At 45.8% G+C, this 16,378-nt stretch overlaps 1 protein-coding gene across 4 annotated transcripts in view; it reads left to right on the top strand.

The window, feature by feature from the left end:
• RUBCN (rubicon autophagy regulator) overlaps positions 1-16,378 on the top strand; it is a 186,231-nt gene that overhangs the window by 104,571 nt on the left and 65,282 nt on the right. The gene's annotated exons all lie outside the window — the stretch shown is intronic.

The following is a 16,378-nucleotide window of genomic DNA, read 5'->3' as shown; positions in this document are numbered from 1 at the left end:
GAGAAATGTACCTCCTATGCTTTTTGGGGGTGGTATCTGCTGGAAAAGAGGTACAAATGAGTTGGGCTGGATGTTTAAGGGGATATTGCTTTCTCCCTGCACTCCAGCACACAGATGCAAATGTTCGCGCTTTGATAGATAAGCATTCATATTGCTATTGCCTCCCTTAGCGCAACATCACTCGATGCCACATTTTACCGTGCCCCAAATGCAAGAAAACATGTGTTCGATGGCATCTGTCGCTGTAGATACACATGTTGTGCATAGCCCGCCATCTGGTGTTGGGTCGGAGTGTTACAAGTTGTTTTTCTTCGAAGAAGTCTTTCGAGTCACGGGACCGAGTGACTCCTCCTTTTGTCTCCATTGCGCATGGGCGTCGACTCCATCTTCGATTGTTTTCTTTCCGCCATCGGGTTCGGACGTGTTCCTGTCGCTCCGACCGCGTGTCAGACAACGCAGATGGAACGGACCCCGTTTCGTTTCTGTCCCAAATGCCACAACAAATACCCGTATTCAGACCAACATTTGGTCTGTAACCTGTGCCTGTCGCCTGAGCACAGTGAAGAGACTTGCGAGGCCTGTCGTGCGTTCCGGTCCCGAAAGACACTCCGTGACCGTCGAGCCAGAAGACTTCAGATGGCGTCCACGCCGACAGCACACCGAGAGTTCGAGGAACAAGAGGAGGAAGAAGCCTTCTCGATCCACGAATCGGACTCCGAGGAATTCGACGATCAAAGAACTGTGAGTAAGACGTCGAAGGCAACACACAAGAAAAGTGACAAGGCCCAGGGGACGCCACTGCCACCAGGCCATGGCTCGACCCATAAATTCGGTGACTGACCGTCGGCACCGAAAAAGGCCGAAACAGTGCCGAGATCGTCCGACTCCGGTCGAGACACCGGCACGCAGCCTGCTCGGGACCGAGACAGTGCTGCTGAAAAGGATCGACGCCGAGATAGCGGTGCCGAAACGGCTCGACGCCGAGACAGTGGCACCGAGGAAGATCGACGCCGAGAGGTTTCGACTCCAAAAAAGAAAAAAGTCACCTCGGAGCCGAAAAAGAGTACAAACAGGGTTTCGGTGCCAAAACGAGCCGCAACCGACCCAGTTACCGGTTCCTATTCAGAGGAGCAATCACTGTCCTCTCAGATGCGAAAGCATAGATTTGAGGAAGAGTTGCAATCCACCGAAGTGGACCATACGCAGAAACGTATTTTCATACAGGAAGGAACAGGGAAAATAAGCACCCTTCCCCCAATTAGGAGAAAAAGGAGACTGGAGTTTCAAACAGACCAAGCACCACAAACAAAAATGGTGAAAAAGGTAACTCCGCCACCCTCTCCTCCACCTGTAACTAACGTTTCATCAGCACAAACTCCATCACATTCCCCGGCTCACACCACCGCGAGCCAAGGTGACCAGGACCAAGACGCTTGGGACTTATACGACGCCCCAGTGTCGGACAACAGTCCAGAGGCGTATCCCACAAAGCCCTCACCACCAGAAGACAGTACGGCTTATTCACAAGTGGTGGCTAGAGCGGCAGAGTTCCACAACGTAAACCTCCACTCAGAACCAGTCGAGGATGACTTCTTATTCAACACCCTCTCCTCCACCCACAGCTCCTACCAAAGCTTGCCTATGCTCCCAGGAATGCTTCGGCACGCAAAGGAAATCTTCAAGGAGCCGGTCAAGAGTAGGGCAATAACACCAAGGGTGGAAAAAAAATATAAAGCGCCTCCCACAGACCCTGTTTTCATCACCACACAGCTGCCACCAGATTCCGTCGTAGTAGGAGCAGCTCACAAGAGAGCCAACTCCCACACATCTGGGGATGCACCACCCCCAGATAAAGAGAGCCGCAAGTTCGATGCAGCCGGAAAGAGAGTCGCAGTACAGGCTGCAAACCAGTGGCGCATCGCTAACTCCCAAGCACTACTTGCGCGCTATGACAGAGCTCATTGGGACGAGATGCAACACCTCATTGAGCATCTACCCAAGGAACTGCAAAAGAGGGCGAAGCAGGTGGTTGAGGAAGGACAGAACATATCTAATAATCAGATACGCTCCTCTATGGACGCAGCGGGCACAGCTGCGAGAACAATTAACACATCTGTGACTATAAGAAGGCACGCATGGCTACGAACGTCTGGTTTTAAACCAGAGATACAGCAGGCAGTGCTCAATATGCCATTCAATGAAAAACAACTGTTCGGACCAGAGGTGGACACGGCAATTGAGAAACTGAAAAAGGACACTGACACTGCTAAAGCCATGGGCGCACTCTACTCCCTGCAGAGCAGAGGCACTTACAGCACCTTCCGCAAGACAACCTTTAGAGGGGGGTTTCGGGGTCAGGCCACACAAGCCAGCACCTCACAGACAACACTGTCCAGCTACCAGGGACAGTACCAGAGGGGAGGCTTTCGGGGCCAATACAGAGGACAATTCCCTAGGAATAGGGGAAAATTTCAAAGCCCCAAAACCCCTACAACCAAGCAGTGACTCACATGTCACTCATCCCCTCCACACAACACCAGTGGGGGGAAGAATAGGTCAGTATTACCAAGCATGGGAGGAAATAACTACAGACACTTGGGTCTTAGCAATTATCCAACATGGTTATTGCATAGAATTTCTACAAATCCCTCCAAACATACCACCAAAAGCACAGAATTTATCAAAACAACATTCAGACCTTCTGGAAACAGAAGTTCAAGCATTATTGCAAAAGAACGCAATAGAACTAGTACCAGAAACACAAATAAACACAGGAGTTTATTCACTGTACTTCCTAATACCAAAAAAGGACAAAACACTGAGACCAATCCTAGACCTCAGAACACTAAACACCTACATCAAATCAGAACACTTTCACATGGTCACGCTACAAGAGGTGTTACCATTGCTAAAGCAACAGGACTACATGACAACCTTAGATCTCAAAGACGCGTATTTCCACATACCAATACATCAGTCGCACAGGAAATACCTCAGGTTTGTATTCAAAGGAATACATTACCAATTCAAAGTATTGCCGTTTGGTTTAACAACCGCGCCAAGAGTCTTTACAAAATGTCTAGCAGTAGTGGCTGCACACATCAGAAGGCAGCAAATACACGTATTCCCGTATCTAGAAGACTGGCTAATCAAGACCAACTCACTGACAAGGTGCTCACACCACACAAATCAGGTCATACAAAACCTCTACAAACTCGGTTTCACCATCAACTATGCAAAATCACACATTCTGCCGTGCAAAGTACAACAATACCTAGGAGCCATAATAGACACAACAAAAGGATTAGCCACTCCAAGTCCACAGAGAATTCAAAATTTCAACAAGATCATACAACGCATGTACCCAACACAGAGAATACAAGCAAAAATGATATTACAACTCCTAGGCATGATGTCCTCATGCATAGCCATTGTCCCGAATGCAAGACTGCACATGAGGCCCTTACAACAGTGCCTAGCATCGCAATGGTCACAAGCACAGGGTCACCTTCTAGATCTGGTGTTGATAGACCGCCAAACATACCTCTCGCTTCTATGGTGGAACAGTATAAATTTAAACAAAGGGCGGCCTTTCCAAGACCCAGTGCCACAATACGTAATAACGACAGATGCTTCCATGACGGGGTGGGGAGCACACCTCGATCAACACAGCATACAAGGACAATGGGACGTACATCAAACAAAACTGCACATAAATCACCTGGAACTGCTAGCAGTTTTTCAAGCACTAAAAGTATTCCAACCAATCATAACTCACAAGTACATTCTTGTCAAAACAGACAACATGACAACAATGTATTATCTAAACAAACGGGGGGGACACACTCACCACAGCTGAGCCTTCTAGCACAAAAGATATGGCACTGGGCAATTCACAACCACGTTCGCCTAATAGCACAGTTTATTCCAGGGATCCAGAATCAACTTGCAGACAATCTCTCTCGAGATCACCAACAGGTCCACGAATGGGAAATTCACCCCCAAATTCTAAACACTTACTTCAAACTTTGGGGAACACCTCAAATAGACTTATTTGCAACAAAGGAGAACGCAAAATGCCAAAACTTCGCATCCAGATACCCACACAGGCAGTCTCAAGGCAATGCCCTATGGATGAACTGGTCAGGGATATTTGCGTACGCTTTTCCCCCTCTCCCTCTCCTTCCATATCTAGTAAACAAGTTGAGTCAAAACAAACTCAAACTCATACTGATAGCACCAACATGGGCAAGGCAACCTTGGTACACAACACTGCTAGACCTATCAGTAGTACCCCACGTCAAGTTGCCCAACCGGCCAGATCTGTTAACACAACACAAACAACAGATCAGGCATCCAAACCCAGCATCGCTGAATCTAGCAATCTGGCTCCTGAAATCCTAGAATTCGGACACTTAAACCTCACACAAGAATGTATGGAAGTCATAAAGCAAGCTAGAAGACCATCCACTAGACACTGCTATGCAAGCAAATGGAAAAGGTTTGTTTGCTACTGCCATCAGAATCAAATTCAACAATTACACGCATCTCCAAAGGATGTAGTGGGCTACTTACTACACTTACAAAAATCGAACCTGGCCTTCTCTTCCATTAAAATACACCTCGCAGCAATATCTGCATACCTGCAGATTACCCATTCAACTTCACTATTTAGGATACCTGTCATTAAAGCGTTTATGGAAGGCCTCAAAAGAATTATACCACCAAGGACACCACCCGTTCCTTCATGGAACCTCAACATCGTCTTAACAAGACTCATGGGTCCACCCTTTGAACCTATTCATTCTTGCGAAATACAATTCCTAACCTGGAAAGTTGCATTTCTCATTGCCATCACATCTCTAAGAAGAGTAAGTGAAATTCAGGCGTTTACAATACAAGAACCTTTTATCCAACTACACAAAAAATAAGGTAGTCCTAAGGACTAATCCTAAATTTTTACCGAAGGTTATTTCACCATTCCACCTAAATCAAACGGTAGAACTACCAGTATTCTTCCCACAGCCAGATTCCGTAGCTGAGAGGGCACTACATACATTAGATGTCAAAAGAGCATTAATGTACTACATTGACAGAACAAAGAACATCAGAAAAACTAAACAGCTATTTATTGCATTCCAAAAACCTCATGCAGGAAACCCAATATCAAAACAAGGTATAGCCAGATGGATACTTAAGTGCATCCAAATCTGCTACCTTAAAGCAAAACGACAGCTGCCCATTACACCAAAGGCACACTCAACCAGAAAGAAAGGTGCCACCATGGCCTTTCTAGGAAATATTCCAATGCACGAAATATGTAAGGCAGCCACATGGTCTACGCCTCACACGTTCACCAAGCACTACTGTGTAGACGTGCTATCCGCACAACAAGCCACAGTAGGTCAAGCCGTGTTAAGAACCTTATTTCAAACTACTTCCACTTCTACAGGCTGAGCCACCGCTTTTGGGGAGATAACTGCTTACTAGTCTATGCACAACATGTGTATCTACAGCGACAGATGCCATCGAACTGAAAATGTCACTTACCCAGTGTACATCTGTTCGTGGCATCAGTCGCTGAAGATTCACATGTGCCCACCCGCCTCCCCGGGAGCCTGTAGCAGTTCGGAAGTTAGCTTAAGCTTTGTACATTTGTAAATATATTATTTAAACCTTAAATAGGTACATACTTAGTCACTCCATTGCATGGGCACTATTACTACAACACAACTTCTACCTCACCCTCTGCGGGGAAAACAATCGAAGATGGAGTCGACGCCCATGCGCAATGGAGACAAAAGGAGGAGTCACTCGGTCCCGTGACTCGAAAGACTTCTTCGAAGAAAAACAACTTGTAACACTCCGACCCAACACCAGATGGCGGGCTATGCACAACATGTGAATCTTCAGCGACTGATGCCACGAACAGATGTACACTGGGTAAGTGACATTTTCAATATGATTATGAAACCTCTTTAAGATCATGGCTGGCAAAACTGTTACGAGTGCCACTTCCTCTGATTGGGACCCACTTCTGACAAAAACTGCCTTACTGCACCCGGTGCCCTTGATTTTGGGGCGGGATATCCTTGAATTGGTGCAGGAAGTGAAGGGACATCTAGAACTTACGCTCAGCTTGAGACATTAGTCTTTGAAGCCATCAGCCTTTTGCAGCATTACTCCTGCAGGTGGGAGTTCCAACTCTAACCATGTCTGTAGAACACCATCTTTCCAGACCTGAGCTTTCCATATGTACAGCGTTATCCTCCAGTGTGCTATTCCAAGCAGTCTTCCTGCCTTTAAAACTAGATTGTCCAAAATAGACATATTGGTTTAATTTCTATTGGGCCTGATTCACAAAGCTTTCTTCCATGAGTAGGTGTGACTTTTTAATGGCAATCCGAGAGTAGGTCAGTAGTAAACCACACATACTAACTGGAAAATCTTTGTAAACCGATTTAGTCCAGGTGCCCTGCCAACAGTGAGTGATTCACTAATACTCCTTTTTGTCCTGTTGAGTGATAAGTATTTACTTTCCCATCCCAGAAAAAGTTACAGTTGGCTGAGGCTCTCATCTGATAATCACATCTGCACTTTATTCTCACAGCGGTGGAAAGGACTTGCTCAGTGCAGTTTCTCACTTTTTCTTTGCAGCTACTGCCCGGTGCACGCACCCATTACAGTGGAAAGTGGTTTGAGTCCTTGTGTGAATCGCGCTATCAAGAAGTGTAGTTCAGATTATTTGGTGTAATTCACTTGCTCGAAATTGAGCAACCAAGGCAGACCTTGAGGTCCTACCTATGGATAAACCATTATTGAGATCACCTATTGAAATTGGATTCATGACTCGATTTACTGTTTTCATTCAGTAACACGAAGCCCCATGTGGGTTGCAAGATAGAGTACACGATTTACTAAACTTTTATAAGTGTCCTCAGTGCAGTTCACCCGCCTTCCTGTGATCCTTGGACAGTGCTGTATTCCTGTGCTGAGTGTGTGTTTTTTTTCTTTTTCTGGCGACCCATGTTCAAGCAGGGCCTTTTTGTTGTGATCAGCCAGCAGCCGTGCTTTGTTGATTTTTAGATTTGATTTTCTGATTTTCTGCACCCATGCTCTTTCTATTTCCACCTCTCCCTCTTCAAATGGTCTGTCTTCATTAATCATTCAATTTATGTCTCTGATCTTGGAACCACAAGTAACCCCCATGCAGCTTGCTCTAAAGACCGATTTGGAGCCCCTTGTGTTTAATCAAAATAAAAAAATTATCAAAAAACAATACTCCTGCAAGCAGACAAATGGCCTTCTTTAAGCCAAGCTAGTGCTTTCTTGGGTACTCAGCAAGCCATTAACTTTAGAAAATGTCAGCTATGACCAACAGTGTGGAATAGCCCATATCTAGCATCCATAGCCTACGCATTACTTTTGAAGTCATCTCTTATTGACTCGTGCAAAGGCCAACTTGCCCATCGCGTTTTGGAGATTACTTTGGAAAAAGTTATCATCACCTGCAGGTGGGGGGAAGAGTCAAATTGTACTACGACTGGAACTCAAAATTTGGGAAAATCACTGATGAGGAAATATTTGTAGAGGGGAGGTAACACCCCAGATGGTCTCCTGGTCTTGACTCCTATACAAAGATGCGTGGAATAATTGGTATAAAAAAATTTAATAAATAAATAAACAAAAAAACAATCATTCTTCATCTGTACTCATTAGTCTCTCTGCCCTGCACAGTGCTTCTTGGGCAGCGAAGGAAAACCTGCAAATTTAAGTGGCGGTCTCACCTCCTTTTTCTGTACTATTTAGTTTTCTTTTCTTCCGAAAACATGAGGCTTTCTGGTGTACGCATAGTAGTCGACTGCTGTTAGCTGCCCTTGTTTCACAGTTTGACTAGATGTTCTCTCCCTTACTTTACTTTCATGAAGAATTGTGGAAGGAGTAAAGCAGTGGCTTGTTTCTTTCACTTTCTGCGTACTTTTCCATTTTCTTGGATTAAGGCATTCATGCTTCAAACAAGAAGGAACCATTCAGTGCTTGTCCAGAGTTCAGAAGTAAATCTAAACAAGCATTTTCAATGCAATGGGTCTCGTGTTTGCTCGAGTTAGAGCTATTGGCGTTGTAAATTCCTAACTAGAATTTTCTTGCACATAAATTGAAAAGTAAAACTATTGTCCTAAGCGAGCCGATTCAAAGTGCCACGGCCGCCAAGAGCATGAACGCAAAGAAGAGACACAAAAGGGAAAAGAAGTTCGCTCGCAGTCAAGCGTATCGGCAAACGTGCAATTATCCATGTAACAGGGTTGGTGTCCTAGGCGGTAACCAAACCGCCCCAAGGAGGGACAAACCTAAACCCTTTACTAATGACAACAAAGGATTTTTGAAAGACAAGCCCATGAACGAGTGAAAGTGATGGGCGTGAGGTAGGTGTGGTTAAAAGTCTGCAATACTCACAACAGGTGAAAGCGCTTGCGCACTCAGTCTAAAAAATTGTGCACATTTGCAAGTCACTGCTAAAGAGTACCCCTTAAATGTGCTAAGTTGGGGAGAGCAAGCACATCTAAGCATTCGTATGGCTGTCGCAGTGATAATTATCGTATGTATGGCATTTTTGAGCTGTCTGCTTTTGTGCACATTAAAGGTCAAACCAGAGGATGATCCAGCTTTGTTGTGTCTGATGCAGTGTCAGACAGGAGTGCAGCTCTTTGGTCTGTTCCGCCCCTTAAAAGCAAGGGACGACTAGCAGGAATCAGGTTTAATACCTGCAAACTACTCCCTGCACTTGGAACTGAAGTTGGTTTTATAGTGGATGAGCATCCTCACGGAAAGTATTTTGGCAAGTTAAATATATCCTAATTTTAGAATATTAGTGTTTTATTGTAATCCAGCATTACATTTTCTTGTTAATGTAAACAAACATCACATAACAGGTTGCTTCCCCCTGGCACATCACTGGTGACAAAATGTATCGTAACATATCAGAGTAGCAGCGATTGTGGAGCTGGGGGTTGGGGCCCTTAATGTTTGACCTCACTCTGTTTATGGGAGATGTCAGTGCCCAGAATTATGAGAAGATCATGGGCAGATGATTCCCTTTGATGGATCTGTAAGACAATGTGATCAGTAGAAAGCAAGATTGGCCAATCCTGATTAGTTTGGAAACTGAGAGATTTCCGAATCCACTCTGACTGTAGAAAAGTGCACAACAGTGTTGGTGACCCATATATCCATGGCAAGTAATGCAGAGGAAAGTCTGCATCCCATGAAGTTTGCTATTGGAAGCTCCCTGCCTTCCCACTTCCTCAGCCCTTTGCTAGTTCTCTTGGTGATTACAGGATAGACCATAAGAGTGAGAGAAATGCTGCAGTAACTTCAGTGTCTTGTTTAGGAAGGATTTGTAGTTCACAGGTGTCCCCATGTTTTTGGAATGGATTGGAATCAGAACAGTAGGACTTAAACGTCATCTCATGGTTGCGGATTCAGATGGTTTTTTTTCTAGGGCTTGTTGCATCTTTGAAGTCCAGCCTCTGGAATGCCTTATGTCCATTTCTCTACTCAAATAGAGAGCCCTCAACATTGTGTCTACTCTTAAAAACACACCTATTTTAGGCTTGATGGCATTTCCTTGCTGTTTGGCTTTCTGCGGCTAACAGCTTGCTGAGTGAACCCCTTCAAGCGAGTTGGTGCATTTTAAGTTTTATACTTACAATCAAGCCTAATTCAAATATCAAAAGGGTAAGGAGAGGCAGTTGGAACGACATAAGCACAAATATTGTGCTGTTGTTTTGCGTACATTGTCCTGTAAACCCTAATTTAATCTTTATTTCAGGTTTACCACACCACCCAAATCCTTGGTGGTTTTTACGGACAATAGCTTTTTGCTTTTCGTACCCAGTTAAACCATTTCCTTCCCTCAAGGATCTCAGTTTTACTTGAACCGGAGGCCTTGAGGTGTGGCTTAGCTTGAGGTAGAGGTGTTATGATTTGTGTATGTTCGATGGCATCTGTCGCTGTAGATACGCATGTTCTGCAATAGCTCGCCATCTGGTGTTGGGCCGGAGTGTTACAAGTTGTTTTTCTTCGAAGAAGTCTTTCGAGTCACGGGACCGAGTGACTCCTCCTTTTGTCTCCATTGCGCATGGGCGTCGACTCCATCTTCGATTGTTTTTTTTCCGCCATCGGGTTCGGACGTGTTCCTGTCGCTCCGAGTTTCGGAACGGAAAATTAGCTAATTTCGGAAGATTTTCGTCGGTATTGTTGCGTTCGGGATCGGCGTACTTAGATTCCACACCGCATCGAAGATCGAAGAGCTCCGGTGCCCTTCGGGGTAGTTTTTCGATCCTCCGTCGGGGCCTGGTCGGCCCGACCGCGTGCTGAAGAACGCCGATGGAACGGACCCCGTTCCGTTTCTGCCCCAAATGCCACAATAAATACCCCTACACAGACCAACACTTGGTCTGCAACCTGTGCCTGTCACCTGAGCACAGCGAAGACACCTGCGAGGCCTGTCGTGCGTTCCGGTCCCGAAAAACACTCCGAGACCGTCGAGCCAGAAGACTTCAAATGGCGTCCGCACCGACAGCCCAACGGGAGTTCGAGGAACAGGAAGAAGAAGGTACCTTCTCGATCCAAGACTCAGACTCCGAAGGATTCGACGATACACAAACCGTGAGTAAGACGTCGAAAACCACACAAAGAAACATTTACAAGGCCCAGGGGACGCCACTGCCACCAGGCCATGGCTCGACCCATAAATTCGGTGACCGACCGTCGGCACCGAAAAAGGCCCAAACAGTGCTGAGATCGTCCGACTCCGGTCGAGACACCGGCACGCAGCCTTCTCGGGACCGAGAAAGTGCTGGAGACAAGCCTCGACACCGAGATGCCGGTGTGGACACGGCTCGACGCCGAGACAGCGGCACCGAAACAGATCGACGCCGAGAGGTTTCGGCCCCGAAAAGGAAAAAAGTCACCTCGGAGCCGAAAAAACACGCAGACAAAGTTTCGATGCCGAAACAAACTGCAAGCGACCCAGCTTCAGGCTCTTATACAGAAGAGCACTCGCTAACCTCCCAAATGCAAAAGCATAGGTTTGAGGAAGAGCTACAAGCAACTGATGTGGACCATACGCAAAAGCGTATCTTCATTCAGCAGGGGACAGGAAAAATAAGCACCCTTCCCCCCATTAGGAGAAAGAGAAGGTTGGAGTTCCAGACGGAACAAACACCACAACCAAAAGTGGTGAAAAGAGTTACACCACCACCCTCTCCTCCGCCCGTGATTAACGTTTCACCAGCACAAACTCCATCACACTCCCCAGCTCACACCACCATGAGCCAGGGTGACCAAGATCAGGACGCATGGGACCTATACGACGCCCCAGTGTCAGATAACAGCCCGGAGGCATACCCTACAAAGCCATCTCCACCAGAAGACAGCACCGCGTACTCTCAGGTGGTGGCTAGAGCAGCACAATTTCACAACGTAAGCCTCCACTCAGAACAGGTCGAGGATGATTTCTTGTTCAACACACTCTCCTCCACCCACAGCTCCTACCAAAGCCTGCCTATGCTCCCTGGTATGCTCCGGCACGCAAAAGACATATTTAAGGAGCCGGTCAAAAGTAGGGCAATCACACCAAGGGTGGAAAAAAAGTATAAGCCGCCTCCTACGGACCCGGTTTTCATCACTACACAGCTGCCACCAGACTCTGTTGTTGTAGGAGCAGCTAGGAAAAGGGCCAACTCTCACACATCTGGAGATGCACCACCCCCAGATAAAGAAAGCCGCAAGTTCGATGCAGCTGGTAAGAGAGTCGCAGCACAAGCTGCAAACCAGTGGCGCATCGCGAACTCCCAGGCACTACTTGCGCGCTATGACAGAGCCCACTGGGACGAGATGCAACATCTCATTGAACATCTGCCCAAGGACTTCCAAAATAGGGCAAAACAAGTGGTTGAGGAGGGACAGACCATCTCCAACAACCAGATACGTTCCTCCATGGACGCTGCAGATACAGCTGCACGGACAATTAATACATCTGTAACTATCAGAAGGCATGCATGGCTCCGAACGTCTGGATTTAAACCAGAGATTCAACAAGCAGTTCTCAATATGCCTTTTAATGAAAAAGAACTGTTCGGTCCAGAAGTGGACACAGCGATTGAGAAACTCAAAAAAGATACGGACACTGCCAAAGCCATGGGCGCACTCTACTCCCCGCAGAGCAGAGGGAATTACAGCACATTCCGTAAAACGCCCTTTCGAGGGGGGTTTCGGGGTCAAAGCACACAAGCCAGCACCTCACAAGCAACACCGTCCACTTACCAGGGACAGTATAGAGGAGGTTTTCGGGGACAATATAGAGGAGGACAATTCCCTAGAAATAGAGGGAGATTTCAAAGCCCCAAAACCCCTACTACTAAACAATGACTCACATGTCACTCACCCCCTCCACACAACACCAGTGGGGGGAAGAATAGGTCATTATTACAAAGCATGGGAGGAAATCACTACAGACACTTGGGTTCTAGCAATTATCCAACATGGTTATTGCATAGAATTTCTACAATTCCCTCCAAACATACCACCGAAAGCACAAAATTTAACAACACACCATTCCAATCTCCTGGAGATAGAAGTGCAGGCACTATTGCAAAAGAATGCAATCGAATTAGTGCCAAACACACAAATAAACACAGGAGTTTACTCACTGTACTTTCTGATACCAAAGAAGGACAAAACGCTGAGACCAATCCTAGACCTCAGAGTAGTGAACACTTTCATCAAATCAGACCACTTCCACATGGTCACACTACAAGAAGTATTGCCATTGCTAAAACTGCACGACTACATGGCAACTTTAGACCTCAAGGATGCTTATTTCCATATACCAATACACCCATCGCACAGGAAATACCTAAGGTTTGTATTCAAAGGAATACATTACCAATTCAAGGTACTGCCTTTCGGATTAACAACCGCACCAAGAGTCTTTACCAAATGTCTAGCAGTAGTCGCAGCACACATAAGAAGGCAGCAAATACATGTGTTCCCATATCTAGACGACTGGCTAATCAAGGCCCATTCGTTAATACAGTGCTCAAATCACACAAATCATATCATACAAACCCTCTTCAAACTAGGGTTCACCGTCAATTTCACAAAATCCAAAATTCTGCCACGCAAGGTACAACAATACCTGGGAGCCATAATAGACACATCAAAAGGAGTAGCCACTCCAAGTCCACAAAGAATTCAAAATTTCAACACCATCATACAACGCATGTATCCAACACAAAAGATACAGGCAAAGATGGTATTACAACTCCTAGGCATGATGTCATCATGCATAGCCATTGTCCCAAACGCAAGACTGCACATGAGGCCCTTACAACAATGCCTAGCATCACAGTGGTCTCAAGCACAGGGTCACCTTCTAGATCTGGTGTTAATAGACCGCCAAACTTACCTCTCGCTTCTGTGGTGGAACAACATAAATTTAAACAAGGGGCGGCCTTTCCAAGACCCAGTGCCACAATACGTAATAACAACAGATGCTTCCATGACAGGGTGGGGAGCACACCTCGATCAACACAGCATACAAGGACAATGGAACGTACATCAAACAAAACTGCATATCAATCACCTAGAACTTCTAGCAGTTTTTCAAGCACTAAAAGCTTTCCAACCAATAATAGTTCACAAATACATTCTCGTCAAAACAGACAACATGACAACAATGTATTATCTAAACAAGCAGGGAGGGACGCACTCCACGCAGTTAAGCCTGCTAGCACAAAAAATTTGGCATTGGGCAATTCACAACCAAATTCGCCTAATTGCACAGTTTATACCAGGGATACAAAATCAACTCGCAGACAATCTCTCTCGAGATCACCAACAGGTCCACGAATGGGAAATTCACCCCCAAATTCTGAACACTTATTTCAAACTCTGGGGAACACCTCAGATAGACTTGTTTGCGACAAGGGAGAACGCAAAATGCCAAAACTTCGCATCCAGATACCCACACAAACAATCCCAAGGCAATGCCCTATGGATGAACTGGTCAGGGATATTTGCTTACGCTTTTCCTCCTCTCCCTCTCCTTCCTTACCTGGTAAACAAACTCAGTCAAAGCAAACTCAAACTCATATTGATAGCACCAACTTGGGCAAGGCAACCCTGGTACACAACGCTGCTAGACCTATCAGTGGTACCCTGCATCAAATTGCCCAACAGGCCAGATCTGTTGACACAGCACAACCAAAAGATCAGACACCCAGATCCAGCATCGCTGAATCTAGCAATCTGGCTCCTGAAATCCTAGAATTCGGGCACTTACAACTTACCCAAGAATGTATGGAAGTCATAAAACAAGCAAGAAGGCCATCCACCAGGCACTGCTATGCAAGTAAATGGAAGAGGTTTGTTTGCTACTGCCATATTAATCAAATACAACCATTACACACAACTCCAGAACATGTAGTGGGTTACTTGCTTCACTTACAAAAATCTAACCTAGCTTTCTCTTCCATTAAGATTCACCTTGCAGCAATATCTGCATACCTGCAGACTACCTATTCAACTTCCCTATATAAAATACCAGTCATTAAAGCATTCATGGAGGGCCTTAGGAGAATTATACCACCAAGAACACTACCTGTTCCTTCATGGAACCTAAATGTTGTCCTAACTAGACTTATGGGTCCACCTTTTGAACCCATGCACTCCTGCGACATACAGTTCCTAACCTGGAAGGTGGCATTTCTCATCGCCATTACTTCCCTGAGAAGAGTAAGCGAGATTCAGGCGTTTACTATACAGGAACCTTTTATACAACTACACAAAAATAAAGTCGTCCTAAGGACCAATCCTAAATTTTTGCCAAAGGTTATTTCACCGTTCCATCTAAATCAAACAGTGGAACTTCCAGTGTTCTTTCCACAGCCAGATACCGTAGCTGAAAGGGCACTACATACATTAGATGTCAAAAGAGCATTGATGTATTACATTGACAGAACAAAGAACATCAGAAAGACTAAACAACTCTTTATTGCATTTCAAAAACCTCATGCAGGAAACCCAATTTCAAAACAAGGTATAGCCAGATGGATAGTTAAATGCATCCAAATCTGCTACCTTAAAGCTAAACGACAGCTGCCCATTACACCAAGGGCACACTCAACCAGAAAGAAAGGTGCTACCATGGCCTTTCTAGGAAACATCCCAATGCAAGAAATATGTAAGGCAGCCACATGGTCTACGCCTCACACATTCACCAAGCACTACTGTGTAGACGTGTTATCCGCACAACAAGCCACAGTAGGTCAAGCTGTATTAAGGACATTATTTCAAACTACTTCCACTCCTACAGGCTGATCCACCGCTTTTGGGGAAATAACTGCTTACTAGTCTATGCAGAACATGCGTATCTACAGCGACAGATGCCATCGAACTGAAAATGTCACTTACCCAGTGTACATCTGTTCGTGGCATCAGTCGCAGTAGATTCGCATGTGCCCACCCGCCTCCCCGGGAGCCTGTAGCAGTTTGGAAGTTACCTTCAATTATTTATATATGTATCATCTCAACCTTAAATAGGTGTATACTTAGTCACTCCATTGCATGGGCACTATTACTACAATTCAACTCCTACCTCACCCTCTGCGGGGAAAAACAATCGAAGATGGAGTCGACGCCCATGCGCAATGGAGACAAAAGGAGGAGTCACTCGGTCCCGTGACTCGAAAGACTTCTTCGAAGAAAAACAACTTGTAACACTCCGGCCCAACACCAGATGGCGAGCTATTGCAGAACATGCGAATCTACTGCGACTGATGCCACGAACAGATGTACACTGGGTAAGTGACATTTTCATTATAAAACACACTATCACCCGAGAGAGTGTCCTGGCGCCGAGCAGGTAGGAGTCTAGCCTTTCCCAGGGTGAGCGAGGCAGGCTATTGGACGAGCCAGGCTTTCTGCAGGTTGTTCCACGCATCAGGAGCGATGCAGGAAAAGGCCCATCCTCCGGATCTGCGCATGCGTGGGATGTGTGCAAATAGGAGTCCGGCCGAATGACGGTGTCTGGATGGTTTGTAAACTTACATTTATTATGTTGATTGATTTGCTTACATATAAGCACTTGGCACTTTGAAAATATGCTCACTTTAATGAGAAAGAGGCTAATTTGCGCAGCCTAGATTCGTGGTGATTCTGATCAAAGGCCATTGTTGCCATGGCAATTCAAATGTGTCTGTTGCCCACACGAACTTGAGTGTAAACATCTGGGCAAATTCTGAGGCTGCAAAGTGGGAAAAGGTGGTGCAATAAACATGAGTTGCTCAACAGATATGGCTGCCCAGTCTCCACT

This window comes from Pleurodeles waltl, chromosome 11 (assembly GCF_031143425.1).
Source record: "Pleurodeles waltl isolate 20211129_DDA chromosome 11, aPleWal1.hap1.20221129, whole genome shotgun sequence".
NCBI lineage: Eukaryota > Metazoa > Chordata > Amphibia > Caudata > Salamandridae > Pleurodeles > Pleurodeles waltl.
Note: the sequence above shows the minus strand (reverse complement) of the source record. Positions and strands in the feature narration are given on the sequence as shown.